General features: G+C 37.5%; 1 protein-coding gene across 1 annotated transcript in view; it reads right to left on the bottom strand.

Moving 5' to 3' along the window:
• The window catches only part of ADGRL2 (adhesion G protein-coupled receptor L2), a 690,605-nt gene that overhangs the window by 525,406 nt on the left and 141,658 nt on the right, over positions 1-23,541 (bottom strand). Inside the window, exon 2 of the mRNA XM_039321043.1 lies at positions 15,475-15,627. The gene's annotated coding sequence lies outside the window, so the exon portion shown is untranslated. The remainder of the gene's footprint in view (positions 1-15,474; positions 15,628-23,541) is intronic.

Here is a 23,541-nt window from a genome sequence, read left to right on the forward strand (position 1 = left end):
AAATATTTGAAAACCTACCTACAAGCTTGGAGAATGAACTTCCACTCTCAGCCCACATCTGAGTTATAGCTATTCACCACTATCCCATGCAATGTTCTGTGTTCTATCAAATATGTGTGTGTATACTCATGTGTGTTTATGTATATTTATGTGTGCATTGTCATATACGTGGATTCTCTGAGAGATAATGCCTGCACAGGGCAAGCTGGTTGGATGGACCACAGTGAAGCAGCAATTTCCCAGGAAGGAGGGAGCACATTCCAGAAAATTGGGGGCCAGAAAGAGGCAGCCCAGCCCAGAGCTGGCTAGGAGACAGAGGAAGAGAGAAAGAATAACCATACCTTGGAGTCTCCCAGGAAATATCCATTAGACTGAAAGTATTCAGGATTTAGTCTGGCAAGCTTCTGCCTGTTGTGTGTAAGCAAATAAAGAACTGAACTCTGGCTGACTTGTTGTACATTGTTCTTGGGTTTAGCCTGACAGATCCCAAATTCTCTGAGTGAGCTACAGGTTGGGTCCAGTCATGAACATTTCCTTGTTTCCTTATAATTTCCATAGAGATTTTCTCCCAACAGCCTTGGAGTTGCACAAGAAAGAGAACCCACATTCATTCCATTGTGTTTGAAATCTATTCTAGATTTCAGCAATAGAGATTCAGGAAAAGATAAAAAGATTTGGATTAGTATTGCCTTACCAGGTTTTGTTCTTTGATTATTCATTGGCTCTGTTTTATCTTTTGGATATATATTTGTATATTGTTAATGGGAATTGCTACCCTTTTAATGTGTTACTGTTATACTTCTGGGATGATAGAAAGGAAATTCTCTTCACAGAATCTCTAGAAGTTAATATTCTGAATAGCAAACACCCTGCATTTTATCTTTAGTTTTCATATTGCCTACTATTGCCAGTCATACATCTGTATGTAAGAAGATTATAAAAAGTTGTAGAATGGGTTGAAATATCAATCTTGTGTTCCTATGGATTAGTTATGCACAGACAATACTTTTGCGTTCCTGTAAAAACAAAGCAAAACAAAAACAAAAGAAAGAAAAGAATTTATATTATTCCTTTTCTCTTTTCATAATTGTTCAGTTCTGTATGATTGGCATCAGGATTCTTTGGTTTTATAGTTCATTATGGCCAAGAATCTAAAATGCTTTTTCTCTTGGATATAACATTGCAGCTGCCAAGAATCAACAGCCAGAAATAATCACACCCACAATCTCAGTCTCTTTTTCTTTTTAACAAATTAACTGCAAGGCACAATTTCTGGTTAATCAGTAACTGGCTGTTGATTTTTAAACAGAGGCAGCATCCTAGGTTTTCTTTGGTGTTCTGTAAATTATTAGAACAAAGCAGGAAATGATGTAACCAAATATACTGATTATATAAATTATGTGAACAGTACAGTCTGGAAATCATGAAGCTTTCTAACTTTGTAACAACTCGTGTACACACAAGGTCAAATTCTGCAAACTGCTGTTTTTCCTTAGTGCAGCATTTCCCAGAGTTGTATTGTGCAAAAGTGTTGGATTACACCTGCCAACATTCCCATAGCCATTCTGACTATTGTTGAAAGGCTAACTAGAGTTGATGGGAGTTGCCATCTAATACGAGTTTGGGGTATCACATTGGATTGAGATTCTCTATATCAGCACTGGACTTTAATTTCTACACATCAGACAGAAATAGTAAAAAAATATTTATGTTTATAGGCCAAATGAGAAGATTACACTCAGTGATCAGGTAATATAACACATGGAGGGTCTTAAAAGAAGAAAGTAAAAAGAATCATAGAATCATAGAGCTGTAAGGGACTTTGAAGGACATCTAGTCCAACGCTCTGCCCAAGGGAGGAGACCTTATTCCACCCAAGATAAATGTTCTCCAATCTTTTTCTTGAAAACCTCCAGTAATTGAGCAAAACCATTGTATGGGACACATCAACTGCATTGTCAAATTGTACCAAATGGATTTCAATAAAATGGGAAACTTCAGAAAGCATGCGTCCTAAGCACTTTTTATTCTCCAAATTATATTGTAATGTGCTATAAATGGCATAGAAAACCATGTACTCTGAATTTTTAGGTAGATTTATATATTAAGTATATCTCGAATTTATAGGCAGATTTCAACATATTTGCAGACTGAAATAAATGCCTCTTTGGAATATATTAATCATTGCACTATTAGTCCACTTTTCCCATAATTTAGCTGGACTCAGGTCACACATCCAAAAGAATGGCATTAGGAAATTTTTGGGGAGAAATGTGTGATCATTCCAGATGTTTCATCTCCATTTACTGGTGAAATGAGCTACAGATTTCCCCCACGTTAAACTAAAGAGCATGTTTTGGCTCTGGAGAGAAAGTCATGTCTGTAGATCATTTCTCATTTCTGAAACTCTTCCAAGAGTTTGAAAGCAATGCTCTTATTTCTTAAGAGGCCATTCATTCTCTGGTACTTATTTGTTTGTTTGTTATTAATCTTTTAAAAACACAAGCACAGCTTTGGAAAACCTGTGGAATGGTAACTAGTCAGCTCCATTTTGATTTCATACTTTCCCTTTTTCTCTTACTTCCTTAAAAGTTTTGAAGGTAAACCAACAATCACTGCAAAATAAAGAGAATTAGCATAGCTGGAAATGACACCAGCTTTTTTGCCAGCAGCTTGTCTTCCACAATGTATAATCTCTTCGCTGCAATTTAAAAACCTTGCAAATTCTCAATTGTTCTGACTTTTTTTATTGTGTCTTTTAAATGGAAATATTTCAGAGTTTTTGCTACATAAATAAAAAACAACACTGTCATTTTGTTACAGGATTCGGGTCTCTTAAAGTCTCCAGTATTGATTTTTAAAATATTTTTATTGCTTTTAAAATAATAAAAGAAAAAAATCCACGGGAAACAAAACATAAAGATATATATAGAGAGAGATTATAAAAAAAAATTACAAGTGGTTAAAAATAAATGAAGACAAATTACTGTTGTAATAACATATTATATCCTGTATTTTAATTTTTTTCTGTTCTATTTTTCTTCAGAAAGCCTCCATCTGGGTAAACTTAAAGATATGTGCAGGTTTGTTGTTTTTTTTACTATTCTAAGTTGTACCCCATTCCTGAACGGTTCTATCGGTCTTAAGATTCTGCTAAAATAATTTCCTTTGAAGTCCTCAGGAAAAAAATTCAGTACAAAAGGACTGAGCTGAAGAGGTCTGCCAAGTATTTATTAAATAAGAGTGTGAAATTGAACCTCCATTTCTAGGGGCAATTATACCTCTAATTAATACATGATTGAATGCAAGGGATAAGGGATATTCCTTTCTGAAACCCTGATCTGACCACTTCAGCAAAAGGATACTTGATGAAACATGGTTTTTTAACTCAGCCAAGTGCAAAGCATTGTGAGGTTAATCTAATATCATTTTGAATTAATAGCAAAAGACACAGGCTGAATGATATCTGTCTGCAGTGTGGCATAAAGGGAGGTTCCTTGTATTTTATGATGATCTACTAAAAGGGAGAGATTAATCACTACCTTAATCCTCCTGCATCAAGAGTCTTCCAAGATACTTGAATTATGATTCCTATATAAGCCCAAACGTGGAGGCACAGAGATGACATATATTGTCAGCTAAAAAAGTACTTTTGGGCAGGAAAAGGAGTCTGGCTGTGGCTTTCCATCCTTCTCTGGACATTTCATTGGAAATAGCTGATCAGAGAAAATATTTTGATAGCAAGCTTAGTTTGTTTGTTTATAGTGCTCATCAATCATATTTCTGCCAATTACCCCTCACTGTCTCACCTCTATGATGGTAGGGGAGGCTTCCTGAGGATCCCGTCAGTCAAGGAATTTCAGCTGACAGGGTCCAGAAGAAGAGTCTTCTCTCGCATGGTCTGAGCCCTTTGGAACATCTTGCCCTCCAGGGTGAGATTGGCTCCCGCCCCCCCTTGATTTTCCATAAGAGCCTGGAGACCTAGCTCTACCAGTTGGCTTGGGGTCCTGATGGAAACATTTCACACTGGAGGTGGTTGATCAATTAATAGCAGTTCGCACACCCCACTCATATATTCCCCTCCCTTCTTCCCGATCTTTAGTCATAACTTGTATTTTACTGTAATTTTACTGTGATTTTATATCTACCAACTGACAATTTAAACATTATCATTTGATGGCAACTTTGGAAGGGCTGCAGAGGATCAAATGGAAAGATAGCACAAGGGCTTTTGTGAGTTTAATTTAAAACCTGAGCATTCACAAAGTATCTTATATGATCAGTCTACTCTAGAATCAGAAATATTAAACTTATACTGGTTTACTAATTTAATGACAACCTTTCTAGTACAGTTCACTCACTAACTCATTCATTCATTCATTCATTCATTCATTTAGGGGTTTCTGATTATAAATCTGTAATTAAGCTATAGCTTGTTCAAAAGTGATTTTTCAAAAGGAATAACCATCTTTTGAACAACTGAATTCTAGGCCTGGAACATGGAAGCCACTTGGGTTGGATTAAACGACTCATGTTTTGTCTAACTCAGTCACAGTGCCTCTCTGGGATTTGAAAAGTTCTTAATTTACCCTGCCTATAGACATGGAGTTAAACCAGCATTATTTCTGTATGCAAAGCATGATTTAGATGTTTAAGGAAGTGGATATGGCTAATATCTATTTGAATATTTATTTAACAGCATGAAAATAGTTCGTGAGTTAAAAGTAAACCTGCTAGGAAATAAACTAAGGAACATCGTTAACTTACCAACAGCCACCAGGCAGAAGAAAATGGACCATCTGGAAAAATCCATATTTTGCTGCTTCTTGTGGGAAAGCATCTGAACTGTTTTTTGCTGAGATGTCTAAAATTACTTCCTGAAAAACACACTGATTGTACTCCACTGCCTGCATCGTGTTCAATTTGTTTCGCTAAAACAATGATGTGGCTTGGGAGCCACCTGTTCCAGCTATTGATAATTTTTCTTTACTTTCTACCCCCCCCCCCAAAAAAAATTCTCAAGAAAAAATAAAGTAGCCTGTTGTTTAACAGAAATCTTAATCAGCCATAGAAGTCCAGCTGGGTCCATATAAAAATACAGTTCAGTATTAGCCTGGATGATCTTGTAAAAAGGTTTTAGAGTGTAGTGGTCTTTATTACTGGCATGATCAGCACAGATTCTTATTTTTCTTCTTCCCATCCTTCTTCAGGGTGGCATAATTGGAAGGGTTTGGGTTTTTTTTTTTCCACAGCCAAGAAATATTATGACTTTGTATATCAATTATAATCCTCTTCCCATATCATCCTTTTGTTCTTTTCATGGCTTTTCCTTTCACAGATTAGAAATAAAAATTAAGGAAAACCACAGTAGCTTCCCAGTATATTTATATTGATAGTGCTGGCAATCATCCAAGTGAAAGTACTTTGGATTAGTCTAGAAAGACATGAATTTAAATATCTACTGAGAAGTAATAGAACCAGTTAATTTACATCAGCGTTGTTTCACTTGTGAAGCACATAAGTAATATTATTCCACTGCCATCCCATGCTTTGTAACTTTTCTAAATACCAAATACAGAAAACAAACAGACCAAACTCAGTTTGCCAACTCTGATCAAACATAAATATTGTGAGCATATGTTGTTTCACAGTTTTAAGCTTACTTGAATCATGACATCATCATTACTAACAAAACAACATGGAGATTGATTCTGCTGCCTTAATGTTAGATACATTTCCTTGAGGGGAAAAAAAAAGCAGTTTTGTTGGGAGAAAAGTATAATGTGTTTTATAGCAAAAAGAAAATGAGCATCCGAATCCATGTCACCAGTGATGGTTTCATATAGTTTCTCCCTATTAGTAAATCTTACATATTTAAGCAAGCGTACATGAATCAAGAAGGAACTGATTATTGAGGGTTTCTTATCTATGTATATAAGTAACTTAGATTGTGAACTACAATGTACCATACATCTTAAGTGGCAGTCTTAACTAATTGGTGACCCACCAAACTGAATGCCACACACCTGAAAGCATCCTATAAGATGCTTAATAACATGTATTCCAAATCTTATGTAGGTAGTAAAGACAGGAGCTTTATCAAGATCCTGTTGGATTATGGCACATAGCCTTTAAGATGTGCTTGGCTGTGTTGATCCCATACGAAGTCTGGTGAATAACCACATAAAGAAAGCTCATATCAAATGGACACAATATGGGTGATACAGCCTATCATTCATAAACCTTTGGAAACATGCATCTATGGATCTTTTCAATACATGCATGCCAGTCTTTATAGGCTTAGGCTACAAAGTTTTCGTAACTTGTGGATCACTCCCATATTTAAGTTCAGCCTTTGCCAACCAGGTGTTCTTCAAGTATGTTAAGCTAATACCCCCAAAATTTGCAGAGAGTTTGGATGTTGGTGACCTTGGCTGGGAATTAATGTTTTCCCTTATAACTAAATGGCATGGGTTGGAAGAAAATCACTGTAAATCAATCAGCCCTTCTTTAGTGTGTTAATGTTATTCATATTTGTTATAACAGAATAAAATCAAGTCTTGCAGACTTCATGGACACACTTATGTATTTCCTAGCAACACTACAAAAGTCATTTAGCATTGTATACTCTTAAAAGGCATTTTTGACATCCCAATCCAGCCCACTGTCTTTTGGGGGTCTCCCATTCTGGTATGAATCATGTACAATCCTGTTTGGCTTTTTAATCAGTTAAGTGTTGCCCTCTAGCTGAGCATATATATATATATAGAATAGAATAGAATAGAATAGAATAGAATAGAATAGAATAGAATAGAATAGAATAGAATAGAATAGAATAGGAGCTGGAAGAGACATTTGAGGTCTTCTAGTCCAGCCCCCTGCTCAAGCAGGAGGACTTATACCATTTCAGACAAGTGACTGTCTAGTGTCTTCTTAAAAACCGCCAGTGATGGAGCGGCCATGATTTCTGAAGGAAAACTGTTCTACTGGTTAATTGTCCTCACTGTTATGAATTTTCTCCTTAATTCCAAGTTGTTTCTTTCTTTGATCAGTTTCCAGCCATTGTTTCTTGTTCTGCCCTCTGGTGCGTTGGAAAATAATTTGACCCTCTCTTCTTTGTGGCTGCTTCTCAAATACTGGAATACTACTATCATGTCTTCCCTATTTCTTCTTTTCTTCAGACTAGCCAAACCCAAGTCCTGCAGCCGTTCTTCATATGTTTTAGTCTCCAAGCCTTTGATCATCTTAGTTGTTATTCTCTGTACTTTTTCCAAGGTCTCAACATCTTTTTTATAAATATGGTGACCAAAACTGATTGCAGTGTTCCAGGTGTGGTCTCACTAGGGTTTTATAAAGCAGAACAAATACCTCGCGTGATCTTGATTCTATGCCTCTGTTTATACAACCCAGGATTGTATTAGCTTTTTTGGCGGCTGCTGCACATTGTCCACTAGGACTCCAAGGTCCCTCTCACAGTTACTGTTTTTGAGCCAGGTCTCATCTAATCAGTACTTTACTTATATATTTGATTTTTTCTGCCTAAATGTAAAACTTTGCTTTTCTCCATATTAAAACTCATTTTGTTGAATAGGGCCCATTGTTCAAGTTTGTCAAGATCTTTTTGAATCCTGAGCTTGTCTTCTGGGATGTTGGCTACTCCTGCCAGTTTAATTTGAAAGAGAGAATAAAATGTTGTTGAACCTGGACTTTGGACTCTTCTTCCCCATAAACTCCTAAACTTCTAGTTTATTTCTAGAATATTTCCATATAAATCAGCGGTTCTCAACCTGTGGGTCGGGACCCCATTTGGGGTCAAGCGACCATTTCACGGGGGTTTACAAACAACGCAGACCGCCATTTTCCCCCCTTTTCCTTAGCTGTGCTACTCCCTTTTATTCTATTGGCTTTTGAAAGCCAATAGAATAGACTCTCTTGAATAGAGTCTAATTCTATTGGCTTTCAAAAGCCAATAGGAATTGTCCAGGCTGTCTCTGCCCTGCTGAGTCCCATTCTGCAAACGGTGCTGCAAGTTGTCTGCAGTGAAGGTGAGCTGTCTGGAAGTTTCCACCCCTCCTTGCTGAGCAACTACTAAAAATGTAAGTAAAAGAGGGTCAGGGATGGGAGGTGGGAGGCCGGCGGGCACAAGGAGGGTTGCTGGCATGCGTGGGGCCCAGAGGGTGCCTTACCTCCCTTGGGATGGGCCAGCTGATGGCCCAGCTGGTGGTCGCCCTGCGCCATCACTACCCCTTGCCAGCTATGCCTCAGCCAGCGCAGGGGGCAGCACCACGCATGCGCGGCGCTCCCGGGCAGGGAAAGTCCTCGACTTACAACCAGTTGGGTAGTCCTTGACTTATGACCGGTTGGGTAGTCCTTGACTTATGACCGGTTGGGGGGTCGCGGCATTAAAAAGGTTGAGAACCACTGATATAAATGAATAACACTATGTATAGCATAAACAAAGTGTCCAGTAAGTGTACCACATTCACTTCAGGAGTCAAATTAGAAGAATGAAGCCATAGTCCCAGGTGGAGCTGATTATTTCTTTGGGAGCCAAATAACCTTCCTTTCTGGCCCCTAACTAATACTTGAATCCTACTAAGGCTCCTTGGATCTGTTTATAAAAAAAACAAATCTTTCTTCAGGACAAAGAATTCTTATCTGAATTACATAAGACTCCCATCAAGCTTTGTGCTTTCATACTCACTCTAGCTACATGATAAACAGCCTTGGTTTCTCAAGCTTATTGTTTTCTTCTTACTTTGTTATGTCTCAGTAACTAGAAGACAAACAGAATCAAAGCTGTGGGAAAGTAGCTCTGTTCAATAGGCCACCCTGCTGATCTTCTAAAATAATTGTTTTATCTCTGTCGCAGTACCATCGGATTTTATTATTATATCTTGTTTTACCAGCAAGCATAATTATAAATGACAGTGGCTTTCTACAGACCACATGAAAAGACCAAGGGAGGGGGAGGGGAAAACCAGCCCAATAAAATGCAAAATCTGAAACTCTGGGAACAAAATAAATCTGAGCATTCCTCTCAGACTGAACTGCAGCTTTTTCTAAATCTTGAAAAAATGTCCTGTTGGTTTTCTGGCAAATAAACTACATTACAGTAAATCTGCCTTCTTGTTCATGAAGGTTAGAAAATGAAACATTTCAGGGTGCTGCATTAATAAATGAGAAATAGTGAAATACATTCAGCTGTAGGAGTAGGAGACAGGATATTGGTTGGCTTATTTGACTTGATATTTTTCTCTTTCATGAGCAGGATAACCTTGAATAGTTTGGTGAACTTGGATAAGGAAGTGTTATTCCCAGGCATATGTTCCCTTTGTTTAGATCAACATTCAAAGGAAAAGACATTGATAAAAAACCTTATGTTCCACTGTTTGAACTTCAACTTGGTCACCAAGATATCTTGAGTTACAACCTCTGAACAACCCCAATTTAGCAGTATCTGAGGAGAATTTTTTTTTCCCCTCAGATCTCCGCAGGCAACTTTTCCCCTAGCTGGCTCTGCTCCATCTCTTTCTCTCAGGCTTTTCTTCCTATTTCTGTCACTTCTCCAAATCCTGCTCTTTGATTCAGTTCTGCTTCAGAAAGGCTATTAATTGTTTATGCCCATGTTCACTTTGAGGCTCAGTTTCTTTCATTAGTATGTGGTATTTTGGTCGCTGGACATGCAGTCAAACTGAGGGAAAAATACATACAGGGTAATGGTGTACTTCCGGAATAAAAGAGATTTATGCTGTTTCTCTCTAATATATAGATAGTTATTAGAGGAAGATGAATTGGAGAACCCACTCCCCAAAATGTGTTAAAGGTTTCCCAAATATTCTTCCTCTGAATACTCAATTTCCATCTAATAACTGCTGCCTAAATTTTCAGATGGTAATAGCTGTTGTCTAAACCACTGATCTAGGATGTTATTATATAAGAGCCAATTACTCCAATAGAAAAAGATCTTCCAGAGTAAAAGTTTATGCCAGCATTTCATAAATTAGACAACCCATATTGTTCATTTTATTCGTATCATGCACCTTCCAGCTTTATTAGTCACTGAATACTTCTGAAACTTGGAGAAAAATGAGTTTCACAGTGAACCAAGAAATATTTGCAATACATAAATGCTTGTTAGATTCAAGCACATCTATTCCATAAGATATAGAATACACTTATTTAGAAATGTATGTAATTCTTTTCTATCAAGAATTGAGAGCTTTACTGACTGCTGGGCTATTGTCTTATTTTTCATATTATTTTCATATACATATACTGTATATGAAAATATACAATCACATACACACCTAGAAACAAGTCAGAATGTTTTGCATACACACCCATGGCTTCCAGTAGTACTTCTCAAGTGGCAAAATACTGAGACATTTTATAAATTTAAATCTGATCTATGCAAAACTCTTTTCCTGCTCTTTACATTTATAATAATCTAATAGAGCCTTGCCACTTAAATTGATTTGAAAAACCTGGAAATCTCATAGTGAGACCATATATCTTGTTTCCTTTATCCCAAAATAAGGATGAAGGATTTTAAGTTTAGATTTCCATGTCAAAAAATTAGAGGCATTTTTATAAAGATGCAGACTTTATAATCAAGTGAAATTGCCTGGTGTTTTCAAGATAATTTGGACTAACGTGATGCCTACCAGTTGTTTTGGATAATAGTTTCCATAACTTTTAGCCATATTAGCACAAGATATACTCCAAATCAACTGTGTGACAATTTATGGATGTAAAAGTTGCTGCAGAGTAGAGTAAAGACTGCCACTTGAATGTTGATGCTAGAGAAGGCTCTTCTTTTTTTTTTTTTTTTGATAGCCAAGAAAGCAAAGAAATCATAGAACAAATCAATCTAGCATTCTCGCTGAACACACAAGTCTCCAAAACTAAAATTATTTAGATACATTATGTACACACATAGCTTTCTCCTCTCTCTTGAGAAGTCTATAATCTTGGGAAAGATGAAAGAAAGGGAAGAAAAGGAGGACCAGAGGCAAGATGGATGTAATGGGATATGTGGATGACCTTGGGGAACAAGGATAAGAAACGCTGCCTAGGGATCAAGCAAGAGTAGCAGGAAACCCCAGAGGTTTAACAGAAACAGAAACCTAGGAAGGACCTGCTATAATGGGTCAAGAAGTTAAAAAAAGTGGCAGTAGGTGTTATGTCCCGAGCCTTGCAAACGGCTCGGGCGTTTGCAGGCAGTCCCGGGCAGGTGCAAAGCTGCCCGGGACCAGACAGGCTGTCGCCAGCGCCGTGCGCATGCGCGGGTGCTGGCGTGGGAAAAGTAACCCATTTACCCGGGAGTTGCCTATCTAAGAGGCTGCGAGGCGTTTGGGCGAGGCTGAAGCCATCTTCCTGTAAGCTGAACGCTGAATAAAAGAAACTGAGAACTCCAGCTGCTTCTCGTATCTGTTTCCCGCCACGGACTCAACACTGGCGACGAAGGTGGGATGCCTTGCACTACCTGGAAAGGACGAAGTGTAAGCTTACCCAAGGAGTCCTGAGCGGCGAAAGAGGAACGGCGTCGACTCGGCAGCTGCCCGCCAATCCGGTGCGCATTCGGGGGTAGGCTGGCTGATAGACCAGTCTCCTGAAGATCCGAAGATGGCGAAAATCGGAAGGCTTTCGGAATTCGACGTCTCACATCCAGAGCGGTGGGAGTCCTACGTATCCAGAATGGAGAACTACTTCAAGGCAAACCAAGTGAGGGAAGATAGCTTGAAGGCGGCCACACTGCTTTGCGTTTGCGGCCAAGACGCCTTCGAAATCGCAGAAAACCTTGCAGCACCTGTCCCAGTAGAGTCTGTAAGCTACGCAGACCTGAAGAAGCTGCTGAAGGAGCATTTCCATCCCAAGGTGTCCGTTATCTCATGGCGCCACACCTTCGAACAAAGGTGTGGCGCCATGAGATAAAGGCTGAAGCCATCTTCCTGTAAGCTGAACGCTGAATAAATGAAACTGAGAACTCCAGCTGCTTCTCGTGTCTGTTTTCCAGCCACGGACTCAACAGTAGGAAGTTTGTACTTTCAGAGTTGCAAGATTCTGTTAATCTAGCTTTACAATGCTGGCTGTGGAATTCTGGGAGTTGAAGTCCACATGCCTTAAAATTGTCAAGGTTGAGAAACACTGCTTTACAATAAAGTAGAATTAATTCATCTAGTTGTGTTTCTGTCTGGTTTATCTGGGAGGATTGACAGTGGAGAAATTGATTACAGCATTGATGGGTGTACTATTGGGAGATTTTGAAGAGCCAAGGTAGGAACAGATCATCTGTGGGGAAAAAAAATTCTACCTATGTGGTTGCTAAAAGTTAACACTAATTTCATGGGACATAATTCTAGTCAGCTAAATACAAGAACCACTCCTCCTGCGATTGAATTTTTCTTCTTTGGCAACATTTCTAAAAAGCATCCCAAAGGTGCTTTTCCAAAAGGCAACTGGGCTTTCTTTCTTTTTCCTTGAAGACGTTTCACTTCTCATCTAAGAAGCTTCTTCAGTTCTGAATGAATGGTGGAGAATGAATGGTTCTCCACCATTCATTCAAAACTAAAGAAGCTTCTTGGATGAGAAGCGAAACATCTTCAGGCAAAAACAAAGCTGGGTCACCTTTTGAAAAAGCACCTTTGGGACAGCCACGACCTGGATGACAGAATCTCCACAGACATTTCTAAAAAGTGTTTCTTTTCCATCAAATGAATAAGAATGAATGGAAATGGTTCTCAGAATAAACCAAAGATACTTTTAGCATATCTAAGTTACCAAATAAAGTTAAGGTGGGGAAGCAAATTGAACAGGGCAATAAATAATTTATTTATTAAAATAATCTATTTTGTCCACAGTTTCATGCATATAATACTTAGAAAAAAAGCATGTAATAAGAGGAATGAAGTAAGAATATATTTACTAACTTACAGGTTAAACACACAGGAACTTTCAGAGCGGTGAATCTATAGAATTTTTTTTTATCAGCTTTCAAAAATCAACTGCATTTTTTTACAAGTTTGAATAAGACATATGAATGACCTCTGTTATTCCTGATCCAAAGGAAACTTTCTTTATAGGAGCATCGTTTTAATCTTTGAAAATGTCAAAATGTTGTGCATGAAATTTAGTAGGAATAAAAAAAAAATCCCAGAAAAGAATCAAGTTACAACATGCTTTTTATTTAAAAAAGATTTTCCTTCCTTCCTTCCTTCCTTCCTTCCTTCCTTCCTTCCTTCCTTCCTTCCTTTTGCACTAAAACGGGCAGAAATGTACTTCTGTCAAAATCCTGGACATCTGCAGCTTACAAATAGCTGCTTTTCAGACATGTAAAGATTAAACTGTCATTTGTTCTGCTCAAAAAATTGCTACCTGAAACCCTCCCTTTTGAAGTGATTTAGGTAAGCAGTGTAATGGCTTTGCAACAGAAACAAAAAGAAAATGATGCTTGTCTTTTTCTAAAAAAAAAAAAAAAAAAAAAATCTTGAGAACTCTAAGTATTCTTCAGACAGAGATGATTTAGACTCACCCCTCCCCAAAAAACATTTTTGTACTGTGGATCAGCTAATAAAATCCAGGGCCAAGAGAGTTGGGTAGTTCTTGGTTCAAATTGTACATCTATGATATTGCCTTAGGCAGGCCAAAACCTGTGCTCTGCTGCTAGGCACAAGGTAAATCCCTTCTGTACTGTCTCCAAAAAAACTGCTTGGCATGTCCATGAAATCATCAGGACCACCAAGATTATTTTACCACTGTGAAAGTAATAATCACGAGTCCAGACAGGAAGCTATAGCAAAAGGTGCCAAAACCATGTATGTAAAGCCCAGGAACTTCTGTCTTGCTATGTTCCACAGAGGCAGATCTGGATAATAACCACACCAAAGGCTCTTTTTCAGTATTCAACCTTCAAAGGCTTTCTGCCTTCTTAGCTTCTTTTTAGGAATATTGATGATTCACACACCTTGATACATTTTAGTGCCATGCCAAGGCTGAAACAAGCCCGAACAACTCTCTAGCTTCCCCAACCATCCTTTCTTTTCTTTTTCTGACAAATGTCTAGAAGAACATTATTGGTGTTCAGATTAATTTTCAATGAATGCTGGCTTCTGGCTGCTTAGTATCAGAAATTATGTTTTATTAACCAACAAGCCAGGTTCCCAATGCATGCTTTGAAGTTGGTTTGTCTAGAAACGGATTGCCTGCAGTTTGTGAATATGTTAAAAAAAAAAAGGCAGCTTTGTTGAAAATGAAAACTCAAAGCCAGCACTGGGGGGAAGAATATGTAAAACATGCAAACTTAGATTTTGCATACTTGTTGCACTTTATGCAACTTGCACTCAGCCCAGAATATGAATATGAAAACTGAGTATGTTCCATTGGCTAGGTACCAGTCAGATTTAGCTATGAACATTTAACATCTCTGAGGGAAGATGTTATTCATATTTTATGATGACAGGTCCCATTAGCTTTGTATTTCAAGCTAGACTTTTGGTCTGTTTCTCTTTTTCTTTTCTTAAAAATCTTAAATGAGAGGAAGATCTTATCTCTGAGAAAAGAAAGACTTTCAAACTTGAGCAGTGGAATTGTATTTACTTCAGTTAGTTACCTTTGAGCCAGTTTGGTCTAGTGCAGGGGTGTCAAACTCAATTTCATTGAGGGCCGCATCAGCATTGTGGTTGCCCTCGGGGGGTGGGGGTGGGGGGGTGGCCTACTGGGTGGGCATGGATGGAGTGAGTGTGGCCTACTGGGTGGGCATGGCCAGCTCTACATCATTCACAACAAGGGTGGCTCTGGGGGCCTGGGCAGAAGTGGGAACAGATCTGAGGGTCTCTGGCAGAAGGGGGTGGGATTGGGGCAAGCGCCAAGGCCTGGTCCATTTCTTCATTTCTCACAAAGGGTGATACCTCCCCAGCATGCATCCAGGGGATGGGGCTGACACAGCAGGGGCTGGTTCCTCACTGTTTCTAGATGGCCTGGTGGAGCTAAGACTGAATGCGTTTCAGCATAGATGGCCACCACAAAATTGTACATTGGCTCTCAGCCGGACTGGGCCAGGACCAAGGCAATGGGGGCTGTTCACTCACTGTTTCCAGGATGGCTTTGTGGGCCACATGAAACCACTTCGCAGGCCACATCCGGCCCCCGGGACTTGTGTTTGACATGTCTGGTCTAGTGGTTAAGGGCAGGCACCAGGCTAGAAAGAAGAGACCGTGAGTTCTAGTCCCACAAAGTCCCACCTGGATGACTTTGGCCCAGTCACTCTCTCTCAGCCTAAAAGAGAGCCCAACAATCACAGGATTGTTGTTGTGAGGAAAATAAGAGGAGGAAGGTATGTTAGATATGCACATTGGATATATTAGCTGCCTTGAGTTATTTCTAAAAATAATAAAGGCAGGATACAAACAAACAAACAATTTCTAAGAAATTATTTGATTAATCAGGAATTCCAAAGGAAAGCAAAAATCTTACCACGATGCTAGTGAATCCAATGCTGCTTCTGGGTGTGTGGATGTTGGCTTGGTCCAAGTTATCTACATGATTGTTAGTGTTAGTATTGATCTTAATTCCTGCAGGAAAAGCAGTTTTTCCCTCTGCTTGGGATTGTAGTGCTGTTGCTTCCCTCTGGTGAGAAATGAAAAACAGTATGGTTTGATTTCACTATTTGGGAGATATCCAAAGGAAAAGTTGCCTTGAGGCATGATTATTTATTCTGAGGAAGGAAGGGAAGGGAAAGAGGAAAGACCTGGGAAGAGAAGGGGAGTTATTGTTTTGGTGACTAAGGCAATGTTCTGAATTGTGAATGCTAAATTTGCAAGATAGCAGAAGACATTATTTAACCTCTAATAGGGTAGAAGGAACATGCAGTCTTCCTGTAAATCCTTGTTTTTCATGCTGAAGTTATGTAAGGGTGAGAGAGAAAGGATAAAACTGACAAAAATGCACTCCGTAAAAAGCAATGAGCAAAGACTCTAGGAAGAAGTCTCTGACATAGTCATTCCATGAGAATAATAGGAGGTTTCCGGGCCAGGAAGTCCATTTGTATCCTGGAATTTATTATCTAAAGGTGGGTCACTAACAGTAGCAGCCAAATATTGTCTGTTCTGTATGCCTTAATAGTGCTCCTGTTTGATCTCACATATGCGGGATGTCAAGGATACAAAGGAATGGATTTTTCCCCCCACTGTATCCTTTTCTTTTAACATTTATTTTCATTTTCCTCTCCAGTAAAAAGCTTTTAGTAGCTGAGCGCAGGTCTGATTTTGCCAGATTAGAATCTGAGAAAGGCCTTGCTGCTCAGATAGTTCTAAGTTTGGGAAGCTTTTTCAACCTGAATCAGTCACCCAGTATTACTAGCTATCACAGTCAAGCACAGGAGAATCCATCAATCTCTCCTCAAGAAAGTGAAAAGAAAACAGATCATCCACTTCTCCCAGAAGATGGTGCTGCATGTCGCTATCTGTGTCCGTGTTCAGAGCATATGTCACTGATTGTACCTCCTTTTTAAGTGTGCATGTTTTATCTCTGTGTGTCTCTGTTCGTCCATCCATCATCAATATCTATCTATCTATCTGTCTGTCTGTCTGTCTGTCTGTCTGTCTATCTATCTATCTATCTATCTATCTATCTATCTATCTATCTATCTATCTATCTATCTATCATCTTTATTATCCACACACACTCGCCATACATACATACACACACACACACACTACAAATACGTGCATAGACATATTCACTATCTCACACTGACAGTCTTAAAGAGGATGTTTATGACACCTCCAGATCTATTTGTCCTTTTGTATCCAGAGATACATCTAGATAAACAAATTCAGATTTACCACTTTTATTGTTCACATATTGAAATATGCTGCCTAACCCAAAATCTAACTAGTTACATTGTATGCAGTGGCTTCAAATTGTTGTAGTTCCCATAAATTTCCAACAAGCAAATTCTACTCTGGCATTTTTCTCACACCTGTTGGATTCTTTTCTACCTGAGTACCATTGGCTCAGATGGGAAATATCTGTTGCTTTGTGTGAGGATTGTTCTCCTCCTTCTCCTCCTCCTCCTCCTCCTCCTCCTTTCCCCTTATGTAGGCCAAAATGTTTCAGAAAAAAAGTCTTTCTGCTTCTATGCCCAGCTTTAAGTAGGATTTATGCACTCTGTTTTTCATACAGTCAGTGTAGGACAAAACTGACCTGCACAGAATGTAAGTCTACCCAGCCAAAGAAATCACTGGGTAATTTTGCGGCCAGCATACTTTCTCAGCATACTTATTTCCTATGTGTGACATAATATAAGAGGTGTTATTTGTAAATATGTATATGTCTGCATTAATTATTTAGGGGCCTAATTAATTATCCAGAGTCACACAGACTCAATATGTAAAGTGTATAGAAATCAATTGAATCAAGAGAAGAGGTGATTTTTAATGTCAGATAGGAACTGAACCCCAGTAACCCCAGTGTTTTTTATGTCATTGCAGAGAATGAAGATGGAAACCAAATCAGATCAGCTGGCATATATCAATTCACCATCTTTTCTTTTGAGCTTTGGGAGCCTTTTCTAGGTAGGAGGATTAGAAAAGGTCCATAGATGAATTAACTAATAACTGCCTCAGACATGCCATACCAAAATATTTTGAGTTCTCGAAGCAGACTAGATTTGGAGTCAGGGAAAGCCTGTTGATAGAATTTTGACAATTTTTGGATTCCCATAAACAGACACGGATAACAATCCGGTTTCCATATGAATAGAAAAGAAATTACCTTTAACTGAGGCCTCCTTGTTTCCAGATAAAAATCTCAATCTCATGCCAGTTATTTGAATCCTATAAAGACATGAGTCTTCTAGACTTGAACTACATTAACCTTCATAGTTACAATAATTTTCCTCACTGAATGTTCTTACATCTCAATATTACTGAATAAACCATGATAATTCAGAGTGAGTCCAATGGATCCAGCAGAAAACAACACCTTCTTAGCTATAAAGGACTTTCTTCAAATACTATGCACTGAGTTATATAAGTAAAGATTATACATGGGTGGGAATCTATTATTTATTTATTTATACGCACACCTTATCAGATCAAGTATGTTAATTTTAATTATTATTAATTATCCTTCTGAGACTCTCAGGGTTGATGTTATAACCAACCTCATGATCAGAAATGCATGAGGGATATTTGAGCCGTGCTTGTATTCCCACTCCTTACTACCAGTTGGAGACGAACATTTACAGAGAAAATCCAGGTATGCTTCTGCAAATTACTGATATAATGTAAAATCCTGAAGAATCAAAGTTTTTTTTATTTTTTTTTAATTTTCCATTTATCCAGCATAATTATACAACAAAATTCACTTATCAAAATAAAATAGATTCATAATCATAACCATAACCATTATCATAGGTGCTGCTTGCTCATTCCCCCCAAGCTGCATCCACCCTCTCTAATACCTTCCCTACTTCCCTCCTCTTTCTCTCCTCCCCTCACTACTCTCTTTCCCTCCCCTTCTCCTCTTACCATCCTACTTCCTCCCTTCACCTTCCTCCCCTCTCATCCCTCTACAGGAATACAGCGTAGGGGAAATGCCCAAGCAGCACCTCTCCATAAATTACCATATCTATATTATCCTATTCTACCTATTTACCCACCCACTCATCCACCCACCCACCCTCAACCCCCCCCTCACTTCCCAGAGCATACAGGGTTATTAATAACAAAATTATACAATACAAAAAGAAAAAAGAAAAGGAAAGAAAAGAAAAGAAATCATACTTGGCCCTTAACTCCCCTTAAATTACATCATCATAAACAAATCTCTTATACAACATTTACTATAAAATTTACTCATAAAATAAATGAAAATTTATGGTCCCATACTTCTTCTGAATATAATCTATCCATCTTCTCCATACAATAATATATCTTTCTTGTGTATGATCCTTTAAATAAGTAGAAATTTTTGCCATTTCTGCAAAATTAGAAACTTTAAATATCCATTCTTCTAAAGTAGGCAACGAATCTTTCTTCCAATATGAGCCTACTAGTAACCTTGCTGCAGTTAATAAATTCAACATTAAAATAGTTTCTTTATCATCTAAATCCACAAAAATACCCAATAAGAATAATTGAGGAGTAAACTTTATCTTCCTTTTAAAAATCTTTTGAATGTTCCACTAAATCATAATCCAAAAAGTCTTTACCTTTTTACAATTCCACCAAATGTGAAAATAAGTCGCATCCGTATTGCCACATCTCCAACATTTGGGTTGTAAATTAGAGTACATACAAGATAATTTTTTAGGATCTAAATGCCACCTATAAAACATGTTATAAAAATTTTCCTTCAAATTTTGAGCTTGTGTAAATTTAACATTTCTGATCCAAATTATCTCCCATAAATCCAATGGGATTGGTTCCTAGATATTCTGAGCCCATTTAATCATACAGTCTTTAACTGATTCTATTTCCGAATCTAATTCTATTAAAGCATTATAAATTCTTTTTATATGAGCCTGATTCTGATCTTTAATCTGAATTACTAAATTTTTATCTTCTAATGTCATTCCCTCTTTCTTATCTACAGTCCACCTATCCACTATTTGTAAGTATTGAAACCATGACTGTAAAATATTTTCCTGCCTTAATACATCTAAAGATTTTAAATGCCAGTCCAAACCTAACCAAACCAATAATTCTTTATACGAAATTTTATCGAAATTCATCCCCTTAGAAATTCCCTCAATTGCATGTCCAGGAATCCCCCAGATAAGTATTTTATAATTTAACCTATAATAATACTTTTTCCAAACTCGAAGTAAAGCATTCCTCAAAATATGTGATTTAAAAGCCCGGTCAACTTTCTTGTTAAAAATTAAATATGCATGCCAACCATACCTTAAATCCCATCCTTCAAGAGAAAGAATATCCTTATTTGTTAAGTTAAGCCAATCGCTTATCCAAGTTAAGGTGGCTGCATCATAATATAATTTCAAATTAGGTGCTTTAAGTCCTCCTCTTTCTCGGGCATCTTGCAAAATCTTAAACTTAACCCTTGGTTTCTTCCCAGCCCAAATGAATTTATTGATACCCTTCTGCCATTCCTCCAAATTTACATCTTTTTTTAAAATAGGTATCATCTGAAATAAGAAAATAAACTTTGGTAGAACATTCATTTTTACAGCTGAAATTCTCCCCAACAATGACAACTGCAATTTTTTCCAGTCATTTAAATCCTTTTGTACTTTTGCCCATAACAATTCATAATTATTTTTATACAATTTTCCATTTGAAGCCGTTAAATATACTCCCAGATATTTAACTTTTTTCATCATCTGAAAACCTGTAGATTTAACTAAACTTTCCTTATCGTTAACTGACATATTCTTAGATAATATCTTAGTCTTACGATTATTAACTTTAAAACCAGAAACTTTCCCATACTGTGTTATAAGTTCTAATATACAATCAACCGCTTGAGTCGGTAGTTCCAAAATTAAAACCAAATCATCCGCAAAAGCCCGCAATTTATACTCATTCTTTTTTATCTTTATACCCTTGAGTACTGTTGATTCTCGAATCTGAATCAACAAAATCTCCATTGTTAAAACAAATAACAATGGAGATAATGGACATCCTTGTCTTGTTCCCTTTTCAATATTAAAAGTCTCAGTCAGTCCCCCATTGACAACAATTTGAGCAGATTGTTGCTGATATATAGCTTTAAGCGTATGTAAAAACTTATCCCCAAAATTCATTTTCTCTACCAATGAGAATAAAAATTGCCAATCTAATTGATCAAAAGCTTTCTCAGCATCCAAAAATATAAAAGCCACAGGAATCTGATTATTCTTATCCAAATACTCAATTAAATTAATAATTCATCTTACATTGTATTTCATATATCGCCCTGTTATAAATCCTGATTGATCACTATGAATTAAATCCTTCATAACCTGCATTAGTCTATTTGCCAGAATTTTAGAGAAAATCTTATAATCTACATTTAACAAAGATATTGGCCTGTAATTCTTAGGCTCTGTAAGATCTTGATCCTCCTTCGGGATCAATGATATAAACGCTCTTTTCCAAGAAGGGGGGACTTGAGCTCCCAACAAAATACTATTAAACAGCTCCTTTAATGGCTCCATCATTTCTTCAGATAAAATTTTATAGTACATTGACATCAATCCATCTGTTCCTGGAGACTTTCCCACCTTTAACTGCTTAATGGCTAAACCAATTTCCTCCACAGTAATTAAACAATTCATCCCATTTTGTTGTTCCTCAGAAAGTTTAGGAAAGTGTACTGATTGTAAATATTTATCTATATCCCTTCCCTTTATATTATCACTTGAATATAATTTTGTATAAAAGTCTAAAAAACTCTTTTTAATCAAATTATGCTGAAAAACCTCAGTACCTTTATATTTTACTTTCTCTATAATCCTAGACTTCTGTTTCTTTCGTAATTGATAAGCCAACCACCTCCCAGGCTTATTCACATTACAAAAAGTATTATGTCTCATATAACGCAGATTGGTAGCCACCTGATCTGCCATCAACATATTAAATTGTTCTAAGCATTTTTATAGAAACCTTTAACTTATTATTGGTTGGATTAAGAACAAGAGCTTCTTCTTTTAATTTAATATCTTCTTCTATTTCTCTACGTCTTTGTAACATTTTACCCCTAGAAACTTTATTTAAATGAATCAAAATTCCCCTCATGTACGCCTTACTTGCGTCCCAGACCATGGGCATCGAAGTACTCTTATTCATGTTTAAAGCAAAAAACTCCTTCAAATACTCTTTACATTTTTGTACAAATTCTTCCCGAGTAAACAAATTCTCATTCAGTCTCCAGGGTCTTCTATTCCCATCTTCCAAATGTAGCTCCATCCACACAGGACTATGGTCAGACAACGTCCTGGGAAAATTTTTTACCTTCTTAACCCTAGAAAGAAAATCATTAGTAATCAAGAAAAAATCAATCCTTGAAAATGACTGGTGTCTGTCCAAATAAAAAGTAAAATCTCTATCACTTATATTCCTTTCTCGCCAAATGTCAATAAGTTCCAACTCTTCTTTCAAATCAAAAAAAGTTTTGGGTAATTTAGCTTGAGTAAAATTTTTAGAAGAGCTTTTTTTATCTATCATTGAATCCAAAACTCCATTCCAATCTCCCATCAAAATTACAGATTTATAATCCAACTGAGATATTTTCCCATGCAAAAGCTTGTAAAATTGCTTCTGTTGTTGATTAGGGGCATATAGTCCAACAATAAAAACTTTCTTGCCTTGTAATAATAATTCCACAAAAACATATCTTCCTTCCGAATCAGCCTCTATTAATTTAGCCGATAGGTTTTTCTTCACATAAATTACAACACCCCCTTTTTTCCCTGGAGCTGGAGCCATAAAATGTGATCCCAAATGAAAATTTATCAAATATTTTGAATCCTTTGAAGTTATATGAGTCTCTTGCAAACATATTAAGTCATTATTATGTTGTTTCAAATAGTGGAAAAGTTTTCTCCTTTTCTGTGGTGAGTTTAAGCCGTTAACATTCCAGGTCAGGAACTTTGCCATCTCCACCGGCCTGAAGCCTCTGAAGCATGGCCTGAAGATCAATTGTAGAAGATCTTTTAGGTCTAGCCCCTCCCACAGACTCTGTAGTAACATTTCCCTCTATTTTGTCACCACTCTTCTGCTGCTGCTCTTTTTCTTTACGTTTATGGGCAGCTTGTGTCATCCTTTGTTCTTTTATCTCTTTTGAGAAGAATCAAAGTTTTAAATCATCCAGAACATAACTTTACAGGTCCATTAGATTAGCAAGAGAATAGGCACCACTCCAAGTGGTGTTACTTTACTCACAAGCCTTCTTGATTAATTCTATCCCAATGTTCAATGTTACATATATAAAGTCTGCCTTTCTTTTAATGAATCTGAGTAATTTGTTGGAATAGAGATATTACCCTTAAACCCACATACATCCCACCAAAGCAAGAAATTGAATCTCTCATCCTGCAATCATGAATATACAGGTGGTCCACAGTTTAAGAATGCCTGACACAGGGAACTAATATTAATGGACTGGCTGTTACTAAAAATGGTGGACAACGTGCTCTTTCCTAAATCCAACAAAATGCTGAAGCTTCGCAATGTTTTCATGAAGCTGCGTGATTTTAATATACAGCTTGTTTTCAGTGATTTGCAGTGTTTCATGAAAAGCTGCATGGCTTCAGTGGTTTGGCAGCTGGAGGAAGGCTCGCCTTCCACAATGCTTAGTAATAGGCAGCCTGGTTGTAAATATGAGTTCTAATTTACATATAAGATCAAGTTAAAGACAGATTTAGGAATGGATCCTGTTCATAACCTGGGGACTGCTGATACTGCAATAATAAAGCCAGTTTGGTCTAGTGGTTAAGGCACCAGGCTAGAAAATCGGAGGTTGTGTCCTCTACCCTTCTTAGGCACAAAAGGCATCTAAGCCAGTCATTCTCCCTCAGCCCTAGGAAGAAGGCAA

The sequence above is a fragment of the Crotalus tigris genome, unplaced genomic scaffold (assembly GCF_016545835.1).
Source record: "Crotalus tigris isolate CLP2741 ecotype Arizona unplaced genomic scaffold, ASM1654583v1 scf7180000023719.973015, whole genome shotgun sequence".
Lineage (NCBI taxonomy): Eukaryota > Metazoa > Chordata > Lepidosauria > Squamata > Viperidae > Crotalus > Crotalus tigris.